At 44.9% G+C, this 14573-nt stretch overlaps 7 non-coding genes and 1 pseudogene across 7 annotated transcripts; all 8 read left to right on the top strand.

Moving 5' to 3' along the window:
* The first annotated feature begins 178 nt into the window (after positions 1 to 178).
* Positions 179 to 369, top strand: LOC141234192 (U2 spliceosomal RNA). Its single transcript, XR_012300176.1, has one exon. It is a non-coding gene; the product is annotated as a U2 spliceosomal RNA (small nuclear RNA).
* Positions 370 to 1484: 1115 nt separating this feature from the next.
* On the top strand, positions 1485 to 1675 carry LOC141234191 (U2 spliceosomal RNA). The gene has a single exon (XR_012300175.1). It is a non-coding gene; the product is annotated as a U2 spliceosomal RNA (small nuclear RNA).
* Positions 1676 to 2790: 1115 nt separating this feature from the next.
* Positions 2791 to 2981, top strand: LOC141234190 (U2 spliceosomal RNA). The gene has a single exon (XR_012300174.1). It is a non-coding gene; the product is annotated as a U2 spliceosomal RNA (small nuclear RNA).
* A 1115-nt stretch (positions 2982 to 4096) lies between these two features.
* Positions 4097 to 4287, top strand: LOC141234189 (U2 spliceosomal RNA). Its single transcript, XR_012300173.1, has one exon. It is a non-coding gene; the product is annotated as a U2 spliceosomal RNA (small nuclear RNA).
* A 1115-nt stretch (positions 4288 to 5402) lies between these two features.
* On the top strand, positions 5403 to 5593 carry LOC141234188 (U2 spliceosomal RNA). Its single transcript, XR_012300172.1, has one exon. It is a non-coding gene; the product is annotated as a U2 spliceosomal RNA (small nuclear RNA).
* Positions 5594 to 6708: 1115 nt separating this feature from the next.
* Positions 6709 to 6899, top strand: LOC141234187 (U2 spliceosomal RNA). Its single transcript, XR_012300171.1, has one exon. It is a non-coding gene; the product is annotated as a U2 spliceosomal RNA (small nuclear RNA).
* Positions 6900 to 13071: 6172 nt separating this feature from the next.
* Positions 13072 to 13261, top strand: LOC141234575 (U2 spliceosomal RNA). The gene has a single exon (XR_012300538.1). It is a non-coding gene; the product is annotated as a U2 spliceosomal RNA (small nuclear RNA).
* A 1115-nt stretch (positions 13262 to 14376) lies between these two features.
* On the top strand, positions 14377 to 14468 carry LOC141234641 (U2 spliceosomal RNA; annotated as a pseudogene).
* The last annotated feature ends 105 nt before the right edge of the window (positions 14469 to 14573 follow it).

Here is a 14573-nt window from a genome sequence, read left to right as displayed (position 1 = left end):
TGGAGTCATGCAGATCTAAAACGCGTGGATTGCAGCAGCAGCAAGCCGAAAAGTGCAGGCATGTAAGGGATCTAGAGGTTGACAACATGTCTTCTTAACGGGAGTCCAGGAGCTCATCTCCACAAATGGACTTTTCAGGATCCTTGGGTGGCTCCGTAGTTTGAAACCAATTCTGGTTATCGCTTCTCGGCCTTTTGGCTAAGATCAAGTGTAGTATCTGTTCTTATCAGTTTAATATCTGATACGTCCCCTATCTGGGGACCATATATTAAATGGATTTTTAGAACAGGGAGATGGAAAAAGAGCTTGCTCTGTCCACTCCACGCATTGACCTGGTATTGCAGTATCTCCAGGACCGGTGCACCCCTTCTTTAATGCAGTTTCTAAAATCAGAAAGAATTGAATTCAATGTTTTTTGTTCATTTTGCTTGTTTGTCGGATTTTGGGATGGACTCTTTGGCTTTGCTTTTCTTCTCCTCATTGGATTTTTCATGTTCAAAGTTGCAGAAGCCAGATTACAAGCTCATTTTGGTTCAACTTCAGCAACTGTGCATTGCATTGCCATGTAATGTGATGCAATGCTATCTTTCTAGCTCTCCCTTTTTACTTCCTTTTGGATAAACAGACATATTAGGCAAGCATTTTGGAGCTTTCACCTAAATAACTTCAGGTGGTGAGATAAGCTGCACAATATAATTGACCTTTCAGTATATTGTTGCACACACACCATCTATTTAGCAAATGCCCTTGTTATCAACAGCAGCCTTTTAAACTCACCTGAGCTAACAGGTATGTGCGCTGGTTACTCTGCTGCGCTTAAAATTTCTTTTTTGGTTTGCTACAATGCCTTTTCTGAAACGTTGTCTCCTTCTGCTGGAACACTGACTTCTTTCATTTAATGCCTGCAGACTATAAAAGAGAACCCAACCCAAAAAGTTTGGTTGATTAGTCTGTGGCATTCTGTTAAACTGTTGCTTATGGCGGTCTCTGTGAGCTTCTCAGCGACATTCAGCCAGCCAGGTATCCTGCCTGCAGTAGATGGAATGTGGCAATGGAACGCTGGCTGCGCGTGTCATAATAGGCTCTGAGCCTTTATATACCTGTGCACAGCAGCAGCCACCTTCAGTCTGCTGCTGGACAGCCAGCAGCAGCAGCAGCAGGAGAGGTATGTAATCAGGAGCCCTCCTGCTAAGGGTAGACAGCTGCTCGTTCCACCCCACCCCCCGCCTTAATTGGTTCTCCTCCCTTCCAACGGTGTTGAGGCGGGTGGGAACAGCAGGGGGTGAAGGTGCTGTGTTTAAAGAGGTGGAGTTATGCAGATCTAAAACGCGTGGATTGCAGCAGCAGCAAGCCGAAAAGTGCAGGCATGTAAGGGATCTAGAGGTTGACAACATGTCTTCTTAACGGGAGTCCAGGAGCTCATCTCCACAAATGGACTTTTCAGGATCCTTGGGTGGCTCCGTAGTTTGAAACCAATTCTGGTTATCGCTTCTCGGCCTTTTGGCTAAGATCAAGTGTAGTATCTGTTCTTATCAGTTTAATATCTGATACGTCCCCTATCTGGGGACCATATATTAAATGGATTTTTAGAACAGGGAGATGGAAAAAGAGCTTGCTCTGTCCACTCCACGCATTGACCTGGTATTGCAGTATCTCCAGGACCGGTGCACCCCTTCTTTAATGCAGTTTCTAAAATCAGAAAGAATTGAATTCAATGTTTTTTGTTCATTTTGCTTGTTTGTCGGATTTTGGGATGGACTCTTTGGCTTTGCTTTTCTTCTCCTCATTGGATTTTTCATGTTCAAAGTTGCAGAAGCCAGATTACAAGCTCATTTTGGTTCAACTTCAGCAACTGTGCATTGCATTGCCATGTAATGTGATGCAATGCTATCTTTCTAGCTCTCCCTTTTTACTTCCTTTTGGATAAACAGACATATTAGGCAAGCATTTTGGAGCTTTCACCTAAATAACTACAGGTGGTGAGATAAGCTGCACAATATAATTGACCTTTCAGTATATTGTTGCACACACACCATCTATTTAGCAAATGCCCTTGTTATCAACAGCAGCCTTTTAAACTCACCTGAGCTAACAGGTATGTGCGCTGGTTACTCTGCTGCGCTTAAAATTTCTTTTTTGGTTTGCTACAATGCCTTTTCTGAAACGTTGTCTCCTTCTGCTGGAACACTGACTTCTTTCATTTAATGCCTGCAGACTATAAAAGAGAACCCAACCCAAAAAGTTTGGTTGATTAGTCTGTGGCATTCTGTTAAACTGTTGCTTATGGCGGTCTCTGTGAGCTTCTCAGCGACATTCAGCCAGCCAGGTATCCTGCCTGCAGTAGATGGAATGTGGCAATGGAACGCTGGCTGCGCGTGTCATAATAGGCTCTGAGCCTTTATATACCTGTGCACAGCAGCAGCCACCTTCAGTCTGCTGCTGGACAGCCAGCAGCAGCAGCAGCATGAGAGGTATGTAATCAGGAGCCCTCCTGCTAAGGGTAGACAGCTGCTCGTTCCACCCCACCCCCCGCCTTAATTGGTTCTCCTCCCTTCCAACGGTGTTGAGGCGGGTGGGAACAGCAGGGGGTGAAGGTGCTGTGTTTAAAGAGGTGGAGTTATGCAGATCTAAAACGCGTGGATTGCAGCAGCAGCAAGCCGAAAAGTGCAGGCATGTAAGGGATCTAGAGGTTGACAACATGTCTTCTTAACGGGAGTCCAGGAGCTCATCTCCACAAATGGACATTTCAGGATCCTTGGGTGGCTCCGTAGTTTGAAACCAATTCTGGTTATCGCTTCTCGGCCTTTTGGCTAAGATCAAGTGTAGTATCTGTTCTTATCAGTTTAATATCTGATACGTCCCCTATCTGGGGACCATATATTAAATGGATTTTTAGAACAGGGAGATGGAAAAAGAGCTTGCTCTGTCCACTCCACGCATTGACCTGGTATTGCAGTATCTCCAGGACCGGTGCACCCCTTCTTTAATGCAGTTTCTAAAATCAGAAAGAATTGAATTCAATGTTTTTTGTTCATTTTGCTTGTTTGTCGGATTTTGGGATGGACTCTTTGGCTTTGCTTTTCTTCTCCTCATTGGATTTTTCATGTTCAAAGTTGCAGAAGCCAGATTACAAGCTCATTTTGGTTCAACTTCAGCAACTGTGCATTGCATTGCCATGTAATGTGATGCAATGCTATCTTTCTAGCTCTCCCTTTTTACTTCCTTTTGGATAAACAGACATATTAGGCAAGCATTTTGGAGCTTTCACCTAAATAACTACAGGTGGTGAGATAAGCTGCACAATATAATTGACCTTTCAGTATATTGTTGCACACACACCATCTATTTAGCAAATGCCCTTGTTATCAACAGCAGCCTTTTAAACTCACCTGAGCTAACAGGTATGTGCGCTGGTTACTCTGCTGCGCTTAAAATTTCTTTTTTGGTTTGCTACAATGCCTTTTCTGAAACGTTGTCTCCTTCTGCTGGAACACTGACTTCTTTCATTTAATGCCTGCAGACTATAAAAGAGAACCCAACCCAAAAAGTTTGGTTGATTAGTCTGTAGCATTCTGTTAAACTGTTGCTTATGGCGGTCTCTGTGAGCTTCTCAGCGACATTCAGCCAGCCAGGTATCCTGCCTGCAGTAGATGGAATGTGGCAATGGAACGCTGGCTGCGCGTGTCATAATAGGCTCTGAGCCTTTATATACCTGTGCACAGCAGCAGCCACCTTCAGTCTGCTGCTGGACAGCCAGCAGCAGCAGCAGCAGGAGAGGTATGTAATCAGGAGCCCTCCTGCTAAGGGTAGACAGCTGCTCGTTCCACCCCACCCCCCGCCTTAATTGGTTCTCCTCCCTTCCAACGGTGTTGAGGCGGGTGGGAACAGCAGGGGGTGAAGGTGCTGTGTTTAAAGAGGTGGAGTTATGCAGATCTAAAACGCGTGGATTGCAGCAGCAGCAAGCCGAAAAGTGCAGGCATGTAAGGGATCTAGAGGTTGACAACATGTCTTCTTAACGGGAGTCCAGGAGCTCATCTCCACAAATGGACTTTTCAGGATCCTTGGGTGGCTCCGTAGTTTGAAACCAATTCTGGTTATCGCTTCTCGGCCTTTTGGCTAAGATCAAGTGTAGTATCTGTTCTTATCAGTTTAATATCTGATACGTCCCCTATCTGGGGACCATATATTAAATGGATTTTTAGAACAGGGAGATGGAAAAAGAGCTTGCTCTGTCCACTCCACGCATTGACCTGGTATTGCAGTATCTCCAGGACCGGTGCACCCCTTCTTTAATGCAGTTTCTAAAATCAGAAAGAATTGAATTCAATGTTTTTTGTTCATTTTGCTTGTTTGTCGGATTTTGGGATGGACTCTTTGGCTTTGCTTTTCTTCTCCTCATTGGATTTTTCATGTTCAAAGTTGCAGAAGCCAGATTACAAGCTCATTTTGGTTCAACTTCAGCAACTGTGCATTGCATTGCCATGTAATGTGATGCAATGCTATCTTTCTAGCTCTCCCTTTTTACTTCCTTTTGGATAAACAGACATATTAGGCAAGCATTTTGGAGCTTTCACCTAAATAACTACAGGTGGTGAGATAAGCTGCACAATATAATTGACCTTTCAGTATATTGTTGCACACACACCATCTATTTAGCAAATGCCCTTGTTATCAACAGCAGCCTTTTAAACTCACCTGAGCTAACAGGTATGTGCGCTGGTTACTCTGCTGCGCTTAAAATTTCTTTTTTGGTTTGCTACAATGCCTTTTCTGAAACGTTGTCTCCTTCTGCTGGAACACTGACTTCTTTCATTTAATGCCTGCAGACTATAAAAGAGAACCCAACCCAAAAAGTTTGGTTGATTAGTCTGTGGCATTCTGTTAAACTGTTGCTTATGGCGGTCTCTGTGAGCTTCTCAGCGACATTCAGCCAGCCAGGTATCCTGCCTGCAGTAGATGGAATGTGGCAATGGAACGCTGGCTGCGCGTGTCATAATAGGCTCTGAGCCTTTATATACCTGTGCACAGCAGCAGCCACCTTCAGTCTGCTGCTGGACAGCCAGCAGCAGCAGCAGCAGGAGAGGTATGTAATCAGGAGCCCTCCTGCTAAGGGTAGACAGCTGCTCGTTCCACCCCACCCCCCGCCTTAATTGGTTCTCCTCCCTTCCAACGGTGTTGAGGCGGGTGGGAACAGCAGGGGGTGAAGGTGCTGTGTTTAAAGAGGTGGAGTTATGCAGATCTAAAACGCGTGGATTGCAGCAGCAGCAAGCCGAAAAGTGCAGGCATGTAAGGGATCTAGAGGTTGACAACATGTCTTCTTAACGGGAGTCCAGGAGCTCATCTCCACAAATGGACTTTTCAGGATCCTTGGGTGGCTCCGTAGTTTGAAACCAATTCTGGTTATCGCTTCTCGGCCTTTTGGCTAAGATCAAGTGTAGTATCTGTTCTTATCAGTTTAATATCTGATACGTCCCCTATCTGGGGACCATATATTAAATGGATTTTTAGAACAGGGAGATGGAAAAAGAGCTTGCTCTGTCCACTCCACGCATTGACCTGGTATTGCAGTATCTCCAGGACCGGTGCACCCCTTCTTTAATGCAGTTTCTAAAATCAGAAAGAATTGAATTCAATGTTTTTTGTTCATTTTGCTTGTTTGTCGGATTTTGGGATGGACTCTTTGGCTTTGCTTTTCTTCTCCTCATTGGATTTTTCATGTTCAAAGTTGCAGAAGCCAGATTACAAGCTCATTTTGGTTCAACTTCAGCAACTGTGCATTGCATTGCCATGTAATGTGATGCAATGCTATCTTTCTAGCTCTCCCTTTTTACTTCCTTTTGGATAAACAGACATATTAGGCAAGCATTTTGGAGCTTTCACCTAAATAACTACAGGTGGTGAGATAAGCTGCACAATATAATTGACCTTTCAGTATATTGTTGCACACACACCATCTATTTAGCAAATGCCCTTGTTATCAACAGCAGCCTTTTAAACTCACCTGAGCTAACAGGTATGTGCGCTGGTTACTCTGCTGCGCTTAAAATTTCTTTTTTGGTTTGCTACAATGCCTTTTCTGAAACGTTGTCTCCTTCTGCTGGAACACTGACTTCTTTCATTTAATGCCTGCAGACTATAAAAGAGAACCCAACCCAAAAAGTTTGGTTGATTAGTCTGTGGCATTCTGTTAAACTGTTGCTTATGGCGGTCTCTGTGAGCTTCTCAGCGACATTCAGCCAGCCAGGTATCCTGCCTGCAGTAGATGGAATGTGGCAATGGAACGCTGGCTGCGCGTGTCATAATAGGCTCTGAGCCTTTATATACCTGTGCACAGCAGCAGCCACCTTCAGTCTGCTGCTGGACAGCCAGCAGCAGCAGCAGCAGGAGAGGTATGTAATCAGGAGCCCTCCTGCTAAGGGTAGACAGCTGCTCGTTCCACCCCACCCCCCGCCTTAATTGGTTCTCCTCCCTTCCAACGGTGTTGAGGCGGGTGGGAACAGCAGGGGGTGAAGGTGCTGTGTTTAAAGAGGTGGAGTTATGCAGATCTAAAACGCGTGGATTGCAGCAGCAGCAAGCCGAAAAGTGCAGGCATGTAAGGGATCTAGAGGTTGACAACATGTCTTCTTAACGGGAGTCCAGGAGCTCATCTCCACAAATGGACTTTTCAGGATCCTTGGGTGGCTCCGTAGTTTGAAACCAATTCTGGTTATCGCTTCTCGGCCTTTTGGCTAAGATCAAGTGTAGTATCTGTTCTTATCAGTTTAATATCTGATACGTCCCCTATCTGGGGACCATATATTAAATGGATTTTTAGAACAGGGAGATGGAAAAAGAGCTTGCTCTGTCCACTCCACGCATTGACCTGGTATTGCAGTATCTCCAGGACCGGTGCACCCCTTCTTTAATGCAGTTTCTAAAATCAGAAACAATTGAATTCAATGTTTTTTGTTCATTTTGCTTGTTTGTCGGATTTTGGGATGGACTCTTTGGCTTTGCTTTTCTTCTCCTCATTGGATTTTTCATGTTCAAAGTTGCAGAAGCCAGATTACAAGCTCATTTTGGTTCAACTTCAGCAACTGTGCATTGCATTGCCATGTGATGTGATGCAATGCTATCTTTCTAGCTCTCCCTTTTTACTTCCTTTTGGATAAACAGACATATTAGGCAAGCATTTTGGAGCTTTCACCTAAATAACTACAGGTGGTGAGATAAGCTGCACAATATAATTGACCTTTCAGTATATTGTTGCACACACACCATCTATTTAGCAAATGCCCTTGTTATCAACAGCAGCCTTTTAAACTCACCTGAGCTAACAGGTATGTGCGCTGGTTACTCTGCTGCGCTTAAAATTTCTTTTTTGGTTTGCTACAATGCCTTTTCTGAAACGTTGTCGCCTTCTGCTGGAACACTGACTTCTTTCATTTAATGCCTGCAGACTATAAAAGAGAACCCAACCCAAAAAGTTTGGTTGATTAGTCTGTGGCATTCTGTTAAACTGTTGCTTATGGCGGTCTCTGTGAGCTTCTCAGCGACATTCAGCCAGCCAGGTATCCTGCCTGCAGTAGATGGAATGTGGCAATGGAACGCTGGCTGCGCGTGTCATAATAGGCTCTGAGCCTTTATATACCTGTGCACAGCAGCAGCCACCTTCAGTCTGCTGCTGGACAGCCAGCAGCAGCAGCAGGAGAGGTATGTAATCAGGAGCCCTCCTGCTAAGGGTAGACAGCTGCTCGTTCCACCCCACCCCCCGCCTTAATTGGTTCTCCTCCCTTCCAACGGTGTTGAGGCGGGTGGGAACAGCAGGGGGTGAAGGTGCTGTGTTTAAAGAGGTGGAGTTATGCAGATCTAAAACGCGTGGATTGCAGCAGCAGCAAGCCGAAAAGTGCAGGCATGTAAGGGATCTAGAGGTTGACAACATGTCTTCTTAACGGGAGTCCAGGAGCTCATCTCCACAAATGGACTTTTCAGGATCCTTGGGTGGCTCCGTAGTTTGAAACCAATTCTGGTTATCGCTTCTCGGCCTTTTGGCACGATCTATCAGGTTTACCTGTGTGGTTTTGCCTGTGAGGTGCTCTTGGTACCCTTTCTCTCGGCCTGGGGGGATCGTTCCTCTTCGGAGGGACTTAACCCCCCTGCTGCTATTGGGAGGAAGGATTAGTCCGGGAGCAACGGGAAGGGATCCCATGAAGGCTTGCGCCTTTCAGAGAGAAGAGTCGGTACGTTCCTGAGTGAAGGATGCCGGCAACGCTCACATATTCATCGGGTGATGCCCGGATGCGGAACACCGTGAGGATTGAAGTTGGAGCAGCATCGAGGATGGAGAAGAATTTGGACTACATCTGCCATAGGATTCTTCTTGGAGTTCTGGAGTTTCGGCGGGAAGACATATTCTGCTTCCAGGACAACGAGTACAAGGGGACTTACACCATCACCTTCAAGAGCCAGGGATGCTGTCAGCAACTCGTACAAAAGGTAAACGAGAAAAACTACTTAGATGAATTGGATGGACTAACCTTTTGTCTCTTGTATGCTTATGACGAGATCCCCATCGTGGTGCATTTCCCGAACCCCTTTGTGGAAGCTGCAGACATCTCGACCTACCTTACCCGCTATTGTGATGATTTGAGATACCTGGGTACTGTGAAGAACGCGGTAGGCTTCTGGTGCGGCAAGAGAAGGTATATGGCCCGTCTAAAGAGGGACCTTAGTGGAGTGGGAGGAATGCTACACCCTCCCTCAACCTTCGTAATCGGTAAGAGCAGAGGCTACTTATTTTATCCTGGAATGCCAGTATGTTGCAGGAACTGTGGACAAATGGGTCATACCCAAACGTCCTGCACGGGCAGGAAAGTAGACCGCTGCAATAATTGCAGCTGTTACGGACATTTAATGAAGGACTGTCCCGCTGGGAGGAAATGTAATCTCTGCGGTGAGGCGGGGCACATGTTCCGAGGATGCCCCAACAGGACCAGGACCAGGACCTACGCAGAAGCTGCATCTTCTGAAGCTGAGCCGATGCGCCCACCGGTCTTCACTGGCAGGCCGGCGTCGGAGGGCGGTTCGAAGGGCGAGAAGGCTGGGATGGAGCAGGGAGCCGGAGGCCCCTCTGGGGCGGCCCCTGCATCGAAGTCCCTTAACGATGGGCGGACCTCGCATGGACCGGAGCGGGGGGGTCCTCCTTCTGGGAGGGTATCCTCCGTATCGATGGTTCCCGATACCGATCCTGTTGGGCTGGAGGGTGGTGCCCCTGTGCGGTTGGCTACAGGGGACCACGCAGCGATGGCCTCAGGATCTTCCAGGGCGATTAGCCAGCCAGATGAGGGGGCTTTGCTTCTAGGTGGCGAACATCAGGAAATCTGTGTTGCTGATCTTGTCCTGATGGACCAGTCTCCCCCCCTGGAGGAGGTGGAGGAAGAGGAGGACTGCACCAGTGACCTAGTGGAGTCTGCCCCGAAAAAGAGACGGAATGTCGAAGCCCCAGCGTCTCCTGGAATGTGGCTGGGAACCGTGACCTACGAGGGGGCAACTGCCGGCTCACAGAATATCGAGTCGTTTGGGTCCTCTAGCCCGGATGTCCTGGAGCAATTTGATATACAGGGCTTTGAGTCAGGTGTCCTCATGGAAGATCCACCACCCTGACCTATGAATGCCCACATTAAGACTTGTCTCACTGAATGTGAGGTCATTAAAGAGCCCAGTTCGTAGGGCTGCTCTATTTAAGTACTTAGAAACCACTGACTTTGACATATGTTTATTACAGGAATGCGGGATACAACATGCACTAAATTATAATGATATCAAGACAGATTGGAGACTGGGGCCCTCCATCTGGTCTGGCTCCAACGACAACAAGACAGCAGGGGTGGGCTTCCTCTGTCGTGGGAGAAATATTACTATAAATGCTGTCACAGAAATAGTACCAGGCAGAGTGGTTTTAGTGCATTTTAAATTTAATGGTTTTATCCTACGTGTAATGAATGTTTATGCTCCCCCTGATAAGCAAGAGAGAATTAATTTATTTGGGATATTGCCATTGTACTGTACTGGGTCACCTCCCCTGATCGTAGGGGGTGATTTTAATTGTCTTTGTGCTAGCGAACAACGAGCGGGGGGTGACCCTTTACGCAAATTGGATAAGTCATGTCATCTATTGAAAGATTTTATAACTGATTTTAAATTATGCGATGCGTGGAGGTCACTCCTGCCGACGGACCCTGGTTACACGTGGTCCGGAAGAGGGGTGTCCTCCAGGATCGATTTTATTTTCCTATCAGATGATTTTAACCCTGTAAAATGTGTTTTAACATCAAATATATTTTCTGACCATAAGGGCTTGGAGGTGCACCTAGAATACCGGGATGAACAGAGGGTCAACAGGGGCCTCTGGCGTCTAAGTACTTACCTGCTGGAGGACCCTCTGATTCGACAAGACTTTGTTAAAGCCTATCAAGCCTGGCGGCGACAAAAACCTTCTGATGCCCCTATGGTAACCTGGTGGGAAATTTTGAAAAAAAAAGTCAGAATGTTTTTTATAAAAGCAGGGAGACGTAAAGCCAGCGAGAAAAAAAGATGTTTTAGTGATCTTAACACCAAACTACAAACACTTTTTAAATTCAAAGAGCTAGGGGTGGAGGTGGGAGATGATATTGCTGGCCTAAAAACTGAAATTCAGAACTGCATAGACACAAAGGAGAAAGAGGTTATTTTTAACTCTAGAGTGCAGCACTTGGAGGAGGGGGAGAAGTGCTCTCGCTTCTTCTTCAAAAAAGTCATGGATAAAAGAGAAGTGATCACAAATCTAGAGGGTGAAACATCTATGCAGGGAATGTTGAATGCTACTTTTAACTTTTATAAGCATCTTTTTAGTAAAAAGTGTATAGATGAGTCCTTTTTATCTGATGCTCTTAATGATCTCGATTTTAAGTTAAATTTTACAGACCAGGAGTTTTTAGAACGCGATATTGTTTTAGAGGAATTATTTTATGTTTTTAAAAGTTTCTCTAAGGGTAAAGCACCTGGCTGTGACGGCCTACCTGTAGAATTTTACCTTACTTTTTGGGACATTTTAAAAGAGGACCTTTTTATGCTTTTTAAAGAAGTTTTTATTTGTGAACAGTTGCCATTTTCGTGGAGGAGAGGAGTGGTGTCTTTGATATATAAAAAAGGTGACCGCAGTGCTCTAGCGAATTGGAGACCCATAACTCTCCTAAATGTTGATTACAAGGTACTTGCTAAGGTGGTTGCAAACCGGCTCAGGAATGTCATTGCCAAACTAATCCAGCCTGAGCAGGTTTGTAGTGTACCAGGCAGAAGTATTTCAGAGGTTTTAAACGTATTAAGGGATGTAATTTGGTATTCCAGAGACCGGGGTCAAAATGTAGCTCTTTTAGCCCTAGATTTTGAAAAAGCTTTCGATAGAGTCTCTCATAGATTTCTTTTTAGAGTTTTAAAAAGAATGGGTATCCCTAATATGCTTTTAAATTGTATTAAGATTTTATATAAAAATTGTTTTAGTCAAATTTCTCTTAATGGCTTTTTAACAGATGGAGTTCCCCTTGAGTCCGGAGTGAAGCAGGGATGCCCCTTGTCGCCCATCCTGTTCATCTGCGCCATGGAGCCCCTGCTGAGCGCAATAAGAAAAGACAAAGTGATTAGAGGGGTTCCTGTTCCTGGCGGAGGTGGCAGTGATGTGAGAGTCTTTGGCTACATGGATGACGTGACGGTTGTGTGCGTGGACCCTGCTTCCCTCCGGAGGGCGGTGCTGCGCATTGATTTTTTTTCCCAGGCATCCGGTTTGAAACTTAATTTAAATAAATCTGAATGTCTGACTTTGGGATCCTGGGACACCGCCCAACTCCCGCAGCTCACTATAAAACGAGACAATGTAAAAATTCTTGGAGTTGTTTTTAACGAGGAGAATGTGGGAACTCAAAGCTGGGAGAATGTCATAGAAAAAATGTCAAAGAAAATATCATTTTGGGGTTTGAGGTCCCTAACAATGGAGGGGAAAATTTTAATTATAAAATCAGTGTTGTTACCCCTCATACTGTATATAGCTATGGTGTACCCCCCCTCTGATGTTTTAATTAAAAAAATGACTAGGATGATCTTTATGTTTTTATGGAACTCCAAAATGGAAAAATTAAGGCGAGAAATAATGAGGAAGAATAAAATGAACGGCGGAAGGGATGTCCCCGACTTACATATTTATTTGTATTTAAATTATTTCTGCTTTTGTTTCAAACATTTTAATGGTAATAGTGCGCTAAGTTATTTTTTAAAATATACTTGTGGGATGTTTTTTAAAAGATGGTTTAAGTTGTCGTTGAATTCCCCTGTTTTACTATGCCCCAACAAACACCAAGCAATCTTAGAAAAGACTGTTCGATTTTATAGCCTTGGTGATTTTAATATGGACATTTTTAAAGACCGCAAGAAGCTTTTATCTTTTCTGAGGAGGAATGAAGATGTGACCCCCATAGTAAATTTCTCAGAAGAGAGATCGAAGCAAGTTTGGAAGAATGTCTTCGGGAAATTCTTAGCAAATGGACATAAGGACATCGCATGGATGGTGGTCCACCAGTGCCTCCCCACCAGAGAGTTTCAACACAGGAGAGGCCTGGTGGCCAGAGCCAAATGCCCTAGAGACTCATGTGTTAATGACGAAACCACCTTGCACCTTATGTGGAATTGCCCATTTGCACAGGAACTTTGGCACAAAGTTGGGATTCTTTTAAAATGGACTTGCGGTTTAAGAGATTTTAACCATGAATATGTTTTATATGGCCTTTTTAAATGTCCGACCCCTCAACAGTATTGTATATGTTGGTGTATGATTAACTGTTTTAAAGACGCCCTTTGGAAGGCACGCAATATTTTACTTTTTAAACGTGATGCTATTTCTGTGAAGGATTGTCTTAAAATTGCTTTTAGCCAGATGTATATTTATTACTTAAGGGATGTCAAATGTATTGGGAGAAGGGATGCCAATCGTATATGGGGTTTTTATGGGTGGAATTCTGTGTTTTAATAATGTACTGTTTGTGTTGCTGTTTTTGATTGTAAACCATGTTTTACGCACTTAATAAAATATGTTGAAACCTGATCTGTTCTTATCAGTTTAATATCTGATACGTCCCCTATCTGGGGACCATATATTAAATGGATTTTTAGAACAGGGAGATGGAAAAAGAGCTTGCTCTGTCCACTCCACGCATTGACCTGGTATTGCAGTATCTCCAGGACCGGTGCACCCCTTCTTTAATGCAGTTTCTAAAATCAGAAAGAATTGAATTCAATGTTTTTTGTTCATTTTGCTTGTTTGTCGGATTTTGGGATGGACTCTTTGGCTTTGCTTTTCTTCTCCTCATTGGATTTTTCATGTTCAAAGTTGCAGAAGCCAGATTACAAGCTCATTTTGGTTCAACTTCAGCAACTGTGCATTGCATTGCCATGTAATGTGATGCAATGCTATCTTTCTAGCTCTCCCTTTTTACTTCCTTTTGGATAAACAGACATATTAGGCAAGCATTTTGGAGCTTTCACCTAAATAACTACAGGTGGTGAGATAAGCTGCACAATATAATTGACCTTTCAGTATATTGTTGCACACACACCATCTATTTAGCAAATGCCCTTGTTATCAACAGCAGCCTTTTAAACTCACCTGAGCTAACAGGTATGTGCGCTGGTTACTCTGCTGCGCTTAAAATTTCTTTTTTGGTTTGCTACAATGCCTTTTCTGAAACGTTGTCTCCTTCTGCTGGAACACTGACTTCTTTCATTTAATGCCTGCAGACTATAAAAGAGAACCCAACCCAAAAAGTTTGGTTGATTAGTCTGTGGCATTCTGTTAAACTGTTGCTTATGGCGGTCTCTGTGAGCTTCTCAGCGACATTCAGCCAGCCAGGTATCCTGCCTGCAGTAGATGGAATGTGGCAATGGAACGCTGGCTGCGCGTGTCATAATAGGCTCTGAGCCTTTATATACCTGTGCACAGCAGCAGCCACCTTCAGTCTGCTGCTGGACAGCCAGCAGCAGCAGCAGCAGGAGAGGTATGTAATCAGGAGCCCTCCTGCTAAGGGTAGACAGCTGCTCGTTCCACCCCACCCCCCGCCTTAATTGGTTCTCCTCCCTTCCAACGGTGTTGAGGCGGGTGGGAACAGCAGGGGGTGAAGGTGCTGTGTTTAAAGAGGTGGAGTTATGCAGATCTAAAACGCGTGGATTGCAGCAGCAGCAAGCCGAAAAGTGCAGGCATGTAAGGGATCTAGAGGTTGACAACATGTCTTCTTAACGGGAGTCCAGGAGCTCATCTCCACAAATGGACTTTTCAGGATCCTTGGGTGGCTCCGTAGTTTGAAACCAATTCTGGTTATCGCTTCTCGGCCTTTTGGCTAAGATCAAGTGTAGTATCTTTTGAAAAGGCGGTTTTGGATGTTGGCCGCCCTAGTAGATTGATACATTATGCACACTGGGGTTTAGGCGCTTGTTAGTACGCCAGGTGGCTAATATAGTCATCTGGTGGAAAGCATGGCCCCCCAGGATCGACGCCATTGGGCCGGGGAAGATCG

The sequence above is a fragment of the Phyllobates terribilis genome, unplaced genomic scaffold, assembly GCF_046119375.1.
Source record: "Phyllobates terribilis strain yellow unplaced genomic scaffold, ASM4611937v1 Scaffold_636__1_contigs__length_917067, whole genome shotgun sequence".
Taxonomy (NCBI): Eukaryota; Metazoa; Chordata; class Amphibia; order Anura; family Dendrobatidae; genus Phyllobates; species Phyllobates terribilis.
This window is presented reverse-complemented; position numbering and strand designations above follow the sequence as displayed.